This window comes from Cibotium barometz, chromosome 38 (assembly GCF_041138505.1).
Source record: "Cibotium barometz isolate CiBa-2024 chromosome 38, ASM4113850v1, whole genome shotgun sequence".
NCBI lineage: Eukaryota > Viridiplantae > Streptophyta > Polypodiopsida > Cyatheales > Cibotiaceae > Cibotium > Cibotium barometz.
This window is the reverse complement of record NC_141083.1, coordinates 6,117,166-6,133,644: the sequence shown is the minus strand read 5'-3', so window position 1 is coordinate 6,133,644 and position 16,479 is coordinate 6,117,166. Positions and strand designations below refer to the sequence as shown.

At 39.7% G+C, this 16,479-nt stretch overlaps 1 long non-coding RNA gene across 1 annotated transcript; it reads right to left on the bottom strand.

Moving 5' to 3' along the window:
- Nucleotides 1-14,001: 14,001 nt before the first annotated feature.
- LOC147616283 (uncharacterized) lies at nucleotides 14,002-14,517 on the bottom strand. The gene is made up of 3 exons (XR_015262415.1): nucleotides 14,451-14,517; nucleotides 14,220-14,290; nucleotides 14,002-14,132 (listed from the first exon to the last, which is right to left on the bottom strand). It is a non-coding gene; the product is annotated as an uncharacterized LOC147616283 (long non-coding RNA).
- Between the last annotated feature and the right edge of the window lie 1,962 nt (nucleotides 14,518-16,479).

The following is a 16,479-nucleotide window of genomic DNA, read 5'->3' as shown; positions in this document are numbered from 1 at the left end:
AACCTATGCACATGGGCACCCACATTCACATGTGCGCATGTGCATGTTCACCTGCATTCCCATCCACTCGTGCACACACTTACATTCTTGTGCATGTATGTCCACCTATACACGTGCACACCCACGTAACCACGTGCCCCCTGCACCTAATGATGTCGACCCCTTTATCACCTATCATCTTCATGTCATCCCCTTCATCCTAGTGATAGAAGGACCCATCAAAGTACAAACTATGACCTCCAAGCAAAGCCACCTCTTCCTTCCTTATTTGGTTGGTGGAGGGTTCAATTGGTTCTTCAAAAGGGTTCAATCAGCTCTTCAAAAGGGTTCTTGTCAAGCTTATGATGAAAAGCTCAACCAAAGAAGATCGTAATAGAATCCTCATGAGAATTCTTGAAGCTCTCTCAACAACCAGTTGGAACCAATTGGTCTAAATTTAAAAACAATAGATGTGGGTCACTCCATGATTCTCCACGAGCTTATACTACTACTTCGTGAGTCTCCAACCTACATAAAAGGTAGTCCACATGAAAGATAAGCCACCCTCACCTCTCTACATTAAAATAGACCAAAGGGCATGAAATACCATGTTGATATTGGCATAAAAGATTGATAGTGTCACATTGATATAATGGCATCGAATATCTCCTCCCAATGAGGAGGCACAAGCATATGCCCTTATTAATAATTTATTTTTGGGCATTAGATGACTCTTCCTATTTATCTCCCCAAAATAATGAATTAGAATGTTAAGTAAAAGATTGTGGGGTATGTAACTTTAGTATAGTCCTTGACAAATGATTCTTCACTATAGGACATTGAATGATTCTTCCTATTCCTCTCCCCAAAAGAATGGATTAGAATGTGCAAGTAAAAGTTTGATGGGGTATGCAACTTCCCCATAGTCCTCGATAAAATGCACATACTAGTTGATTTTCCCATGTGATGGTGGTGGGTGAAGTCAATGCACAAGAATAGCTCCAACATTTCACTAGAAATTAAGCAAGATCATTTTTCCCAAAGACCTCCTTACTATTGTGATGGTGGTGGGTGAAGTCAATGCACAAGAATAGCTCCAACATTTCACTACAAATTAAGCAAGATTTCTCAACAACCAATTGGAACCAGTTGGCTACCTTCCCAATCACATTAGGTGCTTGCATTGGCTTCACCCAATTCCAGCTTCTTGCTCAATGGAATCCCAAAATAAAGCTTCTCTCTTGAGAATATCGATAAAACGTGTTGCTAATTGAGGCATAGTGCTCCATAAATCTCTATAGAAAGAAGATTATCCCAAAAACCCTCTTAGTGCTCTATGAATCTCCTATAGAAAGAAGATAATCCCAAAAACCCTCTTAGTTGAGTAGAGTTTCTTAGTGTTGGCCAATATTTGACACGTGCCACTTTCTTTGGATCCACTCTTATGCCATTCTCTCCTACCAACAAATGCCCAAATTGCTCCACTTCATTAACCATGAATGTGTATTTACTCTCTTTTACAAAAGGCTTGTGCTTTCCCTTCAAACAATTGCTTCATATGAAACAAATGCTCCTCCTTGCTCTTGCTATATATCAATATATCATCAAGGAAACTTAGCACAAACTTGAATAGAAAAGGAGTCAATACCTTATTCATTAGCTTGGAAAGCGGCCGATGCATTTGTAAGACCAAAGGGCATGACCATAAAGTGAAAAAACCCCCTTTCATTCCTAAATGCAATCTTCTCTTTATCACCCTCCTTCATCCTTATTTGATGATATCCTGATCTCAAATCAATCTTAGTGAAGAATTTTTCTCCCTTAAGCTCATCTAAGAGATCATCAATATGAGGAGTAGGGTACCCATTCTTGATGGTGACCTTATTCAAGTCACGATGATTAATGCACATGCAAAAGGACCCACCTTTCTTCTTCACCAATAAAACGGGAGAAGCAAACAGAGATTGTGAGGATTGAATAAGACCCATGGAGATTAAGTCTTGCACTTACTTTTCCACTTCCTCTCTTTCCATCTTAGACAATAAATAGGGAGGCTTGTTGATAACCTTTGCATTTGGTTCAAGTACAATGGAATGATCAATTTCCCTCTTGGGGGAGGCAAACTCTTTGGCACTTGAAAAATGTCTTCAAACTTCTTAAGAAGGGCTACCATGTCTTTGTCCATGTGCTATCCACTACTTCCCTTCCCTTCTTGGTGGGCAAGATGCAAAACACATAGATAGTGCCAAGAGCCTTGAGTTCCATTTTTAGCTTTGGAGTGATCAAAGAGACCTCTTTCAAATGATTTTCGGGCGGCAAGTATTAATAACTTGTTGTCGATGATGTTCAAAGCTCATAATCCCTTGTTGAAGATTCATATGAAAGTCACCGAGTGATCACCCCCCAATATTATGTTAATAGGAACCATGTCCATACCACCAAATGACCTTCCCAAGTTACCAATTGATCATAGGGTACTTGGGCTCTTGCAACCCGCCATTAGCTCTTGAGATATAGAGCATACACAAGTTGAAAATTTAAAAATTCTAGAATTTCAAGATATCATGTCATCCACAATGTGCCCATCATTCCCACACCATCAGGGTCAAATGGAAATTCATCACTCTCTTTTATGAAAGAATGGTCCTCATGTGACTCTTCATATTATGTTTCTTCATGGCAATCCTCAAATCTCTTCACCCTCATGGGAATCTTTGGTTTCCTCTCCTTCATCCATGAGAATCATAATGGCCCACAACCTTCTTAGTTTTGCATACATGTCTAGGTGACCACATCTCTTTGAACTGAAAACATAAGACTCTTCATATTATGTTTCTTCATGGCAATCCTCAAATCTCTTCACCCTCATGGGAATCTTTGGTTTCCTCTCCTTCATCCATGAGAATCATAATGGCCCACAACCTTCTTAGTTTTGCATACATGTCTAGGTGACCACATCTCTTTGAACTGAAAACATAAGCCTTTACTTCTTAACTCTTCAATCTTTGGATCATCCATTATTTGGGTCTTTTGTTGAAGGTTTGAGGAGGCTTTTTGTTAAAATTATTCCCCTTACATCAAAATGAGCTAGAATCCACTCTTGGGCTGTTCACCCGACACGAGCTTGCCAAAGTGAAGAAAGTGACTTCTCATTTTAAAGGAAGAGCTAGATCTTGGTGGTTGAAAGAAATGCACAACTATAATTGGGATTAGCAAAATTTGGCATGTGATGTTATGCAATACTTTCTGATCACCCAAGAAAAAGTGCTTTAGAGATCGATGCATGGTATTCTCATATGAGGACTCTCTATCTAGCTATATAGAAAGATATTGGTACCTTTTCTTCTTCATTCCCAACACCAAAGAGAAGGAAAGTTTAGATGGTTTTGTGCAAAGATTAGACAGAGTTTTCATGCAAGTATCTCAAAGTATTTGCAAATTGATGAGGATTTTGGTTTAGATGAGATCATGGTGTTGATGGGACTTTCTAGTGCCACTTGATGAGAATCCAATGAAGCTCCATTGTTGGGGCAAAACTCTACTTCTCGAGGCGCTCGCTTGGCAGATCTCCACTCACAGTCGCGGGCTTTGGGCCAAATGGCGGCTACCAACATGTCCTCTTGGGTACCCACTCCTTATTTTCAAGGTCCTCCCTAAAGGGTTGTTGGGGTTGAGGTCTAGGGGGTGGCCTTCATCTTCACGAGCGAGGTTTTGGATCTTCATAATGGTTTGAGGGGGTGGCCGATGCAAGCAAGGCGAGAGGCTTGCCTAGTGTTAGATGTTATCATCACGGTGGTGATTTTTTTACGTGGAAGATGTCTCAGCTTGGGATGTTAATAGGTTTGGGGTTCCCTCATTCACCAGGGGTATGATAACCATTCCAAAGGGGACGATGCAATCTGTGGCCACAATCCAACCCCTTCTGAGAATGATGCTCTCTTTCAATTTACGTGCGGGGGTCACATAAAACTTTCACAACATAGGTTTATATCCAATTAGAAACATAGGTTATAGATTGGGAATTGTTTATCGTAATAATGGTTGCTAAGGGATGATGTGAGGTGGGTGGTCTGATGAGGTCCATGTCTCCCATGACAACATGTTGTGGCTAACCGATGTCAACCAAGGCAGGCCATGCAAATAGGTGGTAACTCAAGGTGAGCTGATTGATTCCACCACTGGTTCTGTCTCAAATACATCGAGCATGAACATGGATGTGATTTTTGTAAGTGGAGACTCTCTTAGCTTGGGATGTTGATAGGTTTGGGGCACCAAGGGTATGATAACCATTCCAAAGGGGAGCTCGATCATTGTAGTAATTTTTTGTAGCGATGATGCCGATGCAATCTGTGGTCGCAATCTAGCCCCTTTCGAGGATGATGGAGGATGATGCTCTCTTTTGATGTTACCTAATCGATAGTTGTAGATTAGGAATTGTTTACCACTAGAGTAATGGTTGCTACATATGGTGTGAGGGGTTGGTGGCCTAATGTGAGGTCTACGTCTCCCATGACAACACGTTGTGGCTAACCGATGTCAACCAATGCACACTATGCAACTAGGTGGTCTTGTGGGGAAACTCTAACTCAAGGCAAGACGATTCCACTATTGATCCTAGCTTGAATACATCAAGCATGAACAGGGATGTGATTCTGATGGTGATCCTGCCTCGAATACATCAAGCATGAACAGGGGTGTGATTTCAGCACCATCCAATCGTGAAAACCTTGTCCCACCACAATACATCAAGCATGAATAGGGATGTGATTTTGACACCATCCAATCATGCAAACCTTGCCGCAAGCTTCTGTGTAAGAGTGTCCATGGTTGCAAGAACGTGAATCTAGTCCTCAGAGTCGATAGGCTCTGGGAGGGTCTCATATTCTTGGTCCTCATCTTCACCATCCAACATCAAAAAGATGGAGAGGTGGTGACATAAGAGAAATAAGAGTATGCAAGAGAATGAGAGCCTCATGTAAGAGTGCCTCTATATCTCTTCGCAGTCCAAATACAATCACATAATATGGTTATTCATTTTTATATATATAATTAATTTGGTTTTAGTGATCGTATAAGAAGGTTTACAATGCCTTGTGATCCGAGGGAAGGCACTTTCTCACTCAACATATAGATACAAAGAGAAATACTCAAGATAATTATGGCAAGAGAGTGGAGAATTTCTTGATGATTGTCCGTGAAAATGCATCCAAACGGATTTATGGTGGCGATTGACTCGACAAAGTTTTTGAGTAAGAGAGTGGAGCAATGTTTGATTATTGTCCATTAAAAAGCATCCAAATGGATTTATGGTGGAGATTGACTCTACAAAGTTTTAGCGATTAGAGAGAGACATGTTTGTGCTACCTCAACATTATGAACAAGTAAAATCTAACCATAAATATTTATTCAAGACTTTATTATATATTTTCTTGTGTATGTTTAATAAACATTTATTGGTGGTGGCGAGAATGCCTCGCAAGACCCATGGCATGTTTCTTCCCTATTTTGAGGTTTATTTTGAAGGATTGGTTACCCTTGCATAGATAAATATGGCTACTTTCCCAATCATGAGCCTTGCGTCTCTCATGTAGGGCCTTCCGAGAATCATGGTGTATGACCCTATTCTCTGAAAATCCATCACCACCATGAATGTGTGGTGGAAGCTTAGCCCAAAGGTCTTAATCTTTGCACTTGCAAGATGCCTAAGGATTCAGCTATGTTGCCATCGACGAGCTTGACTATGAGGCTTATGCCTACGAGTGACAGACTTCCCTCGGCCTCCCAAAAATCCTTGTTGATTATGTTGACACCAACACCACCATTAAAGATTGTAGAGACTGTAGTTCCCCAGCTTGTTCATGGGCACTTTTTGCTATCCTTTTATCTTGGGTATGGAAGGAGAGTGCTTAATGTGGCATGGCTCATCCTCCTCTTGAGATTCTAGTTTAGTTGTGTGGGCTCTTAAATTTCAATTCATCTAATCTCTCTAAATTTGAGAATTTCTATCCAAAAGAGAACTTATCGAGACTTAGACTTTTAAGGATACAAAGGTTATGAGACATGCTATGTCCATCGTTGATATTTGTTGAGGCTCCCTTATTGGTTCAATAAAACTGGCTCTAGGATGGGGTCAATATCTCTCGACCACTTACTCAAGAGCTAGCTCTAGTTCAACATAACCTTCCTTACAAGTTCTTGGGCTTGTTTCATTCTCTCTTTCTCCAATACAGGTTGGGGTAGTCCTTGAGTTTCTTTGGAAGTTTTGTGTAATCAATGAATGGGTTTCTTTTCTTTGGGAAGAGCTAGTTTGAACAGGAGATTTCTCATTGTCTCTCGCGAGGGAGGCAGCTTTCAAAGCTATCGTCCAAAATATTTCCAATGGTCTCGACATTGTTACCCTTGAAAACTGATCATGTGTTGCATTTTCACATTCTCTTCCAGGTATTCTTCTTCTAGACCTCTGCCTTTTTGGAGGCTACGCAGCCTATGGGACTTGCACCTCTAGCTTTTGGGCTAGTGGCTTTGAGGTCAAAGCTTGAGCATTCTGCTTCTTCATTACCTCAGATGAATCCTTGGCGTCTGCCCTCAACTTGGTCTAGAGCCTTGTGATAGCAATAAAAAGGGAATGTATGAATAAGTCCTCCTTGTACACTTAACAAGTTAAGGCTCATCAAAGTGGCTGATGCTCCTGCCCCACAGGGGTGATTGGCACTCAGTTGTTGGGACAATTCTTGAAAGCATGTTCAAATCCACACTTTTAACGTTTGCCTCCATATGGAATGGCATTTAGATTTGGCACTGGGTTTCAAGGATGGAGTTGGGACACTAGGCGCAATGGTTCTATGAGGACACTTGGTAACACAGGGCTGACCCTTACATTGAAAACATTGCATCAGTGACCTGTGTACCATATTGTTTAGGTCTCTCGCTCTTTGTTACTTCATGTCTTCGAACAGAGAGGTATAGTCTATGACTGGAGACTATTTTGGATATCCATATGAATTGTATTTGTTATTTGACTCATAGCTCTCATGTTCTGGACTCTCTGAATCCGTTGATGGCAAAGTCACCTAATACTATTGCACTGGTGTGGTTACAAGAGGAACTTGTTGGGAAAGTAATACCAGAGGTGGATTATGCACAAGATGAGAAGCATTTGGTATGGGCGACAGTGTATAGGTGGTGGTGTCGAGTTTCCTTTGGTACCAACAGTGGGTTGTATCATGGTTCCTGTGGCAATGGCAATGAGCACAATATCATTGTTATCTAGGCTTGAGCATTAGACACTCTGTATTTACATGATTTCGGTTTTAAAAAAATACACACTAAATAAACCATATCTCTTTGTGCAAACAAATGTAGTGTCATGCTTGAGGCGCTGGCTAGGGTTGACTTTGAGTTTGCCCTACCACTGCTAGCCTAAATGGTTGAGCAAATGTATGCCAACTCGTCCATACTCATGTCCTTAACTAAGACTCTAGCTAGTGCTCATAGAATACCCTTGGCCAATGATGAGGGTTTGGATGATGCATCCCCTATCTTTTGGTTTGGGTGGATGACTTCTACATCCTTGTCTTGTAGGTTACCAAGTAAATTGCCTCGCGGTAGCAATCATCGAATATATAGTGCGAGATGGTCGTGAATCTTGGTGCTCTTAAAGACCGATCACATAAATCGATAGATAAATGATAAGCCATCTAATCTTTTGCAGGTGCTTCATCTCATGTGGAGATACTTGGTCTTAACAATGTAATCCCACATGGTTTCTCCCTCCTCCTCCACTTCATGTGGCCTGTTGGAGATGGTGACTAGCAAGAGGAGAGATGATGCTCAAAGAAAAAACAAATAAGTATAGATGATCAGACCATGCTTATACAGCCACAATTCAAGAAAAAAATACAACATGAATATTAGTGCACAGATTGCAACTGTAATAGCGAGATCTTAGGCAAGCAACATCATAGTTTAGAACACAACAATGATGATTCTTGCAAACAACATAGCTCAAAAAATGCAAGTAAACCCTAAACTACAAAAAAAAAAGCATTTAGAAGCATATGAACATGCTGAACATGCTATGATACCATGTTGGTACCCACAAGTCTAGAGCTCAAGCTACGGAGAGTGGAAGATTTCCATGATGTGAGTGTAGGAGGAGATGAGGGTTCTAGGAGAGAGAGGAATATCAATTCATGACAATGAAGAGAGAGAGAGAGAGAGATCAAGCCTCATCTTTTGGCTTAGACCTTTTAATAAGCACTGTTTACACCTCTAGAGGGCGTTCACACCAACTAACTCCAAAATTCGAATACCATCTACATATGGTGAACCCGAGGGTTCTCGATGAAATGAAACCTGTGGGGGTTTCAGTTGGTAGCAGAAGCTAGACAATTGCTAGCGGCGGCGGATTGACGTGGCCGCAGTCATTCGACCTCCCCATGCTATCTGAGTGGATGCACCTCACCTTACCCTTCCACTGGGCTTCTGGGGACTGGACCAATGTGATCTCGCCTTGACGTTGGCGGTCTGGCTTATGGAGAAGAGACCAAGATCTATATGGCAAACATTACCAATTGTAATTAAAACATCTATATGGCAAACATTACCAATTGTAATTAAAACATCTATATGGCAAACATTACCAATTGTAATTAAAACATCTATATGGTAACCATTACCATTTTCTTTTTTTTCCTAAAGAAAGGAAGGCATGTGAGAGCCTTATTGAGGCTCTCACATGCCTTTGTTTCTTCAAGAAAAAAGCAAATGTTCCAACCTTAGAGATTTTTAAAAATAATTAACTAACTAGAATCAATCTTGACACAATTAGAAACCAAATAATGGGAGCAAATAACAAATATCCATATGGGTTACTCTCACTCTATTTCGAGTTAGTTGTACTTAAGGCTAGAAATCCTAGGACTTAGTTCTCCCTCACAAGCCTTTCCTCATCGTTCTATAAATAAGGTCAACAGGTTCTTGGATCCTAGAATGCTAACTAAAGACAATCCTTTTACCTTAAACATCATCTTTCTTAAACTTAACCTTTACAACACTTCTCTTGTCCACTTCATATTATCATAGAATCTCCCTCCATCTTTCTTAACACACAGATTAACCTAAAACCCCTCTTCTTCATCATAGACAAATTCGCCTCACATTTTGTCTACAAGAAAGAAACACCTTTCTATATATAAATTTCAGAGTGTCAATCCACTTTTGGATGATGAAAACTAAATGGTCCTTTAGTGTTATCAATTAAGCAAATAATGCACTCTATTGTCTCATTGTGGGACAATGGAGAACACACATGTTTTTTAATGTCATTTCTACTCTTTACATTAATTAAGGTTTTTTATACCTATCCAAACCTTGGTTAACTCTATAATAACTAAAGTGTTCTACTCTTACATGTTTGGCAACCTTCTTTATAAATGACATGTGAGGCATCCCGTTTTTTACTTCTTCATGGAGTCATAAGTATTCTCCACTTTTTAGCTACTATGATGTAGTTGTATTTAAAAAAACTCCAAGTTCATTTTGGGAAAACCTAGTACTTTTGTACTTGTAAAATAAATTTTATTTTGTGCACTATACATGTGAAAGGAGATTGCAAATATAGTTTTTCTTTTCAAAAAGTTATAAAAAATGTGGTCTAAATTCAATTATAATTGTAACCCAAACTTTGACTAAGTTTTGTAAAGGAATTCGGATTTGATTTTTATGCAGCTTACAATTTTCAATCTAAATACACATAGATTGGAAATGCTTAGAATCGGTATGTCAAAAAATGGAATGATCATTTAGCTTGTCTTATGTCGTGGGCTATATAGAGCTAATAGAGTGGTGTTTACAACGGTATAAGTGATTAGATGGTGCATGATTATTGATGACCCCTCAAGTAGCTAGAAAGAGAAAACGAGCCCAACCAGAACTTTGAAATGAAAAAACATAGCATGGGCGGCCTTGTTGTTGGTTGCGCTCTACTGTGTGCTTTTCCCTTATCTATTATATGTATCTATTCTTCATTAAGATTATGATGTGCATATTAATTAACACCATTATCGTGATGTTAATTAATATATATACTAAGGTTACAAAAGTATTTCATAAAGAATTAAAGTCACCAATGTATAGAAGTACAAAAACTTTTTGATGTAATTTCGAGATTAAAAAACTTTATGCTCACATTAAAAAAGTGCATACTCACATGTACCCACTGTAGCAAACATGATGGAGTTGATTTAAAAAAGGAATTTACAAACAAATATCCACTTGGAAGATAAATCCCACAAATGACAAAACTCATATTTACATCGGAAATCATTTTGCAAACCGTAAGTTTATAAAAAACAAGCATCTTGTGTTGTGAACCCAAAATTTCTATTGCGAGTATTAGGCGACAGAGGTATGAAGTCCTTGCCATTGTAGATTGTTTCTTTGAACCTTGTTGTTTTCTGTTGCACAGAAAAGTACATATTACTAAAGTCTTCTTCTTCATTTTGTTCCTCGACATCGACTACCACTGGATTCTGGCGACTGCTTCCTTCTTCACAATCTTCATTTCCACGATCATTTGTCGGGTTGTTGTCTTCTCTATTTTCTACAAAGAAATATCTAGTGTGTCCATGTAGAAGATCGTCTCTATTTTCATCACCTTCCATATGGCAGCTGCTCTTCGTCTATTCATACAATTGCTTGTTTTAGGTATTATCCAAGATGCTGCTGGATAATACTTTCCAGTTTGTACCATCCAAAGGAGAGTGTTCTCCAATGCAGAACCTATCTTGTTTAGAATAAATTCTCCATAAAAACATAGGCTCTCTCAAAAAGATTGATCGGTGACAAGCATCTTGTTTTTCAGGTCTCTTTGGCCATATAAAGCATATAGTTGTCGTCCACGTGTTAGCTCTTCACTTGACGCATTGTGGTAGAAGAATCTAAAGTGAGCTTTGTGTAAATCTTTCATACAATAACCTAACATACCCTCAAAAGTGTGCAGCAAACCTCTGCACATTACTAATCCTCCTGGCTTCATCCAATCACATTGCATGTATCTTTTAATAAGCTTCCCGACACTTATCAAAGATGGTGCCATGATTAAAACCTTCATTTGGAAATGAAGATGATTTAGCGTCCCACCTTTTTCAAGTGAAAACATCCCTTTGATGCACTCCATGCAGATAAACTCTTCTAATGGTTCCCAAAATGACAAATTCATGTCACCATTTCCAACCCCTATAGCGTCACAGAAGCCTTAATGAGCTTTGTTTTTGGAGGAGGACGAAAGTTAGGGAACTTGCTGACAGATGGATCTGATTGCTGTTTCTTTCCTTTGCCATCAACAGTTTCAGATTTTTCTAAGGAAAATTTGCGGATCGATAAAATTACTAAAGAAACTTGAAATTTATTTGTACAAAAAACCTTTCAAATGTTATTGTGTGCAAAAAAATGGATGAACCATAACAATAGAAAAACTAGATGAAATTTATTTGTACAAAAAAATATCAAATGTCCTTGTGTGCAAAAAAATGGATGAACCATAACAATGGAAAAACAATTTTGAATCGTTATTCTATGCCATTGAAACAAAAATAGCTAGAGAATTTAAATTTAAAAAATAATTCACTGGATTGGAAAGAAGTTTGAAAAATAAATTCACTGGTTTGGAAAGAAGTTTTGCTTATCATGAAAATACTAGAAATCTTCTTTCGACCAAAAAAAAAGATGCAACATAACAATCCATGCGATTGAAACGAAAATAGTTTGTCAATTTTATCAAAAAATAAAATCACTGAACTATTAAAAAAATTCCTCCTCATGCAACTAAACGAAACATGCACATGAAGAAAGCAAACATTTGTAGATTTCCGTTTGCTTATTTTTTAAAAGCCCGAAACTAAGGACAAGGTCCAAAAAAGGAGCACGCGAATTATTTAGCATATGTTTATAGAGTCAAAGAAGCCGGATTTAGAGTAGCAACACGAAATATATGTACTATATAGCCAAACTATATTATTTTAGACTAACCAACTCGGTTCATGTCTATTGCATGCAAGTGACCTGGACAATGTCAAGATAGGAAGCCGGATTTAGAGTAGCACACGAAATATATGTACTATATAGCCAAACTATATTATTTTAGACTAACCAACTCGGTTCATGTCTATTGCATGCAAGTGACCTGGACAATGTCAAGATAGAGTTATCCTTCAACTGCGAATCAAATACCAAAAAATATAAATTAAAAGTGTACATAACGTGGAAGTAAAATTAATGCAATGATGCACATAATTTAAAGCGAATAAAAAACCAAAAAATAATATATAGCAAAGATTTTAAAAAGACGACGTTGTACCTCTAAATCTTGCTAGCCTCTTCAACGACACAACATTGTGAACTGATCCACGCCTTTCAAGAGCCTCAGTCACTATACGTGCAGGGACTCAATTATAATTTGCTACTTCCCATCTAGGAACAGTAGCAGCTATATGTTCTTCGTTGCAGAAAAAGGATCCTTGCACACGAGGAGGAGCTGAATTTGTAATATTGGGAGGACTAAATGTTTGGGAGCCATGGTGAAAATGACAACATATTTATAGGCGAGGCCAACCGTCCCATGGTAGAAACGTGGAACAACAGCAAGCCATCGCGTCTCAAGCATGCAAAAGGCACAGAACCTTCATACCGACAGCACATGCTGGATCAACTGCACGATTGTAATTATTTACAGTGCATGGCCAACGAAGAGAACAACCATCTAGAAGAAACGAAATCATAAAACATCCACCAGAACGAGAGCAGAGACAACAGACGTCGCCCACAAATCCACGCATGCATGTTCCAAAGGCGGTCTTCATGCAGAAGAAGCAAAAAAAGGCAAAAAAAAAAAAAGAAGAAATAAAACATCCAGAATGAGAGTAGAGAAAACAGACATCGACCACAACCCCAGCATGCATGTTCCAAAGCCGTCTTCGTGCAGAAGAAGCCAAAAAAAAAAGAAGCATCCCTCTACCAGAAGAAGACGAAAAGAAGGGACAAAATCCGAATGCAAAAAAAGCGCAATAAAAACCAAAGGAAAAGTTGAAATGAAAGGTGCAAAACATTGGAACCCATGCCGCATGTAAAAAAAAAATTGCATGATCACCACCCGTTCGAAATTAGTAAATCTAGAAAAATAATTTGGGGTCCTTATGCCATACCATTGAAACAAAAATAGCTGGAGAATTTAAATTTAAAAAATAATTCACTGGATTGGAAAGAAGTTTGAAAAATAAATTCATTGGGTTGGAAAGAAGTTCTGCATATCATGAAAATACTAGAAACCTTCTGTCGGCAAGAAAAAAAGATGCAAACATAACAATCCATGCGATTGAAACGAAAACAATTTGTCAATTTTACCAAAAAATAAAATCACTTAACTCTTTTTTTTCCCCCTTCTCATGCAACTAAACGAAACGTGCACATGAGGAAAGCAAAAGTTTGTACTTCTGCTAGGCATGAAAACAAACGGAAGCTCGATTCCCGCTTGCTTATTTTTAAAAAGCCTGAAACGAAGGACAAGGTCCAAAAAGGAACATGCGAATTATTTATCATTTCTTCATCTTTTATCCACCTTATCTCTCTCTTGCAACTCTCACACACTCTATAGCCATCTCAAATCATGCATTTTTATGCAGTCAAAGGAAGTCGGATTCACAGTAGCATGCGAAACTGTATTATTTTAGACCAACCAACTCGGTTCATGTCTATTGCATGAACAAGTGATCTGGACGGTGTCAAGATAGCATTATCCTTCAACTACAAATCAAATACAGAAAAAAAAATTAAAAGCGTTAACTACATAACATGGAAGTAAAATTAACGTAGTGATGCACATAATTTAAAGCGAATAAAAAACCAAAAAATAATTTAACGCAGTGATGCACATAATTTAAAGCGAATAAAAAACCAAAAAATAATATATAGCAAAGACCAAAAAAATGAAGTTGTACCTCTGGATCTTGCCAACCTCTTCAACGACGCAACATTGCGAACTAATCCATGCCCTTCAAGAGAAGTCACTATACGTGCAAGGACTGAATTATAATTCGCTACTTCCTGTCTAGGAACACTAGCAGTTGTATGCTCTTCTTCATTGCAGAAAAAGGACCCTTGCACACGAGGAGGGCTGAACGTTTAGGAGCCATGGTGAAAACGATACAAACAACAACAACAACATATTTATAGGCGAGGCCAACCATCCCATGGCGGAAACGTGGAACAACAGCAAGCCATCGCTTGTCAAGCATGCAAAGCTTTCGAGAAGCCACTGAGAAGCACCAAAAGCAACAAACCTTCATACCAACATCGCATGCTAAATCAACTGCATAACTGTAATTATTTACAGTGCATGGCCAATGAAGAGAACAACCATCTAGAAGAAATGAAATCATAAAACATCCAAAAGAACGAGAGCAGAAACAACAGACATCGCCCACAAATCCACACATGCATGTTCCAGAGGCGAACTTCGTGTAGAAGAAGCTGAAAAAAAGGCAAGAAAAAAAGAAATAAAACATCTAGAACGAGAGTAGAGAAAACAGACATCGGCCACAAACCCAGCATGCATGTTCCAGACGCCATCTTCGTGCAAAAGAAGCCGAAAAAGGCCCAAAAAAAAAAAAGAAGCATCCCTCGACCAAAAGAAGGCGAAAAGAAGGGACAAAATTTGATTATGAAAAAAGGGCAATAAAAACCAAAAGAAAACTTTGAAATGAAAGGTGCAAACATTGGAACCCATCCCACATGTTAAAAAAAATTGCATGATCACCACCCATTGGAAATTAATAAATCTAGAAAAACAATTTCGCGTCCTTATTCTTCATTTTCACTATTCCTATCCCTTACCTAGCCGCGGGTCATTACTAGTTAATCTATTAATCTAGGAGGGGGAGTTCTTTGCGAACTACTACGTGGCAGCTCTCAATCGTACCACGTGGCAGCCCCACTCCCAAAGGGGCTCACGCCCGTCTCTGAACTTGTGTCTCATTGATCACCTGGATCGTATGGAGCTTCTCTCCTGAGAGTGATGGAAACGCTAAATTCGAGACGGCTACCTGCAAGGTAACATAAAAGGGCCCAAAATGAAAGGTAGGATAACTTTTTTTTTCAAATCTGGATTCCGCGACAGTAGGTCCTTGCTTCGAACTTTACATCCCTCTTCCTTTCTTGCTTGCTATGTTTCATATTTCATAGTAAACTACTTACGATGGTGCACAGATTGAAATCAAGGTCTCAAGTACCTCTCTCTTCTTACTTGTATGTCAATATGGACCAATGTAGGTGGTCTTGCAATTCTCCATTTGGCAGAAGGAAATTGGAATTGTGGCTGATGTCGAGGAATTGAAGGCGGGTGAGGCTCGTGAAGGACGGGGGAAGCTCACCGCTGAAGTTGTTGTTGGGGAAGTTACAGGCTGGCAAGCTGCTGGATGGCGTCGAGGATGGTGGCAGAAAGGTTGGGGTTGGAGAGGTCAATGGTCCACGCCAAGAGCAGGAGGAGCTGCCAGTGCCGGTGTTGTCCATCAAAGTGTGCCAGTCGTTGAGGTTTCTATTGGGGTCATCAAGCCTGCCTTTGATTGTGAGGAGGGTGTTGATGTCTTGAGGGTTGTCTGCTAACAGCAGACATGATGAGAAAAACGCTTAGAAACGCTCCTAAAGCTGCCATTTCATGGTGCCTACGCTGCTATTTCTCAATGCCTATGATCAAATTGCGATGATACAGATGCAGATACTAAGAGGCTAGCTAGCAAAGCTACCTCTTATGGCACCAAGCTAGAATTACAACTCCCTTACGCCCCACCTCGCTAAACGTACCACCCAAAGCCCATACCTTCCCTCTCCTCTCCCCCACAGAACCTTCTTGATTGCAACCTGACAAAGCCCCACACTTCCTTAAATCCCCCCATGACACACCACTTTTTCAAAAGGAGTCAGCATTCACTTTCACCCGGGTCAAAACCATTTCTATCCATAGTAGTGCGATCCTTCCATTCCACTCACAGTCCTCACTCAACCAGCCAGCGGAGCCTGGACTTATAAGCAGTGTCTGCAGACGGTGTGGGCGCTTCAGATATTTACATTCGCTGAGAGTCTGCGTCACTAACTGAAAAAGCCTACACTTCGCAGCAATCAGGGGCTGGGAGGGGGCCAGCCCAGCTAAAACAGAGGCTCTGAATTCTGAAGACGCCTATCATACGCTGCATCACATATATGGGCACCCATGCAAGCCTGAGCATTGTTCACACTAGTATTGCACCCGCGCATTGCTGCGGCCGACCAAGGTTCCAAAAAAGAACTATTCCCTCTCTACAACCATCTCTCTCTCTCTCTCTCTCTCACACACACACACATGCACATGCACATGACCCTCTCCCTCTCTCTGTCACGTACACACACTCTCAAATGTTGAAACTCTCGCCCTCTCTCTCACATGCACACACATATACACACCTGCTCTCT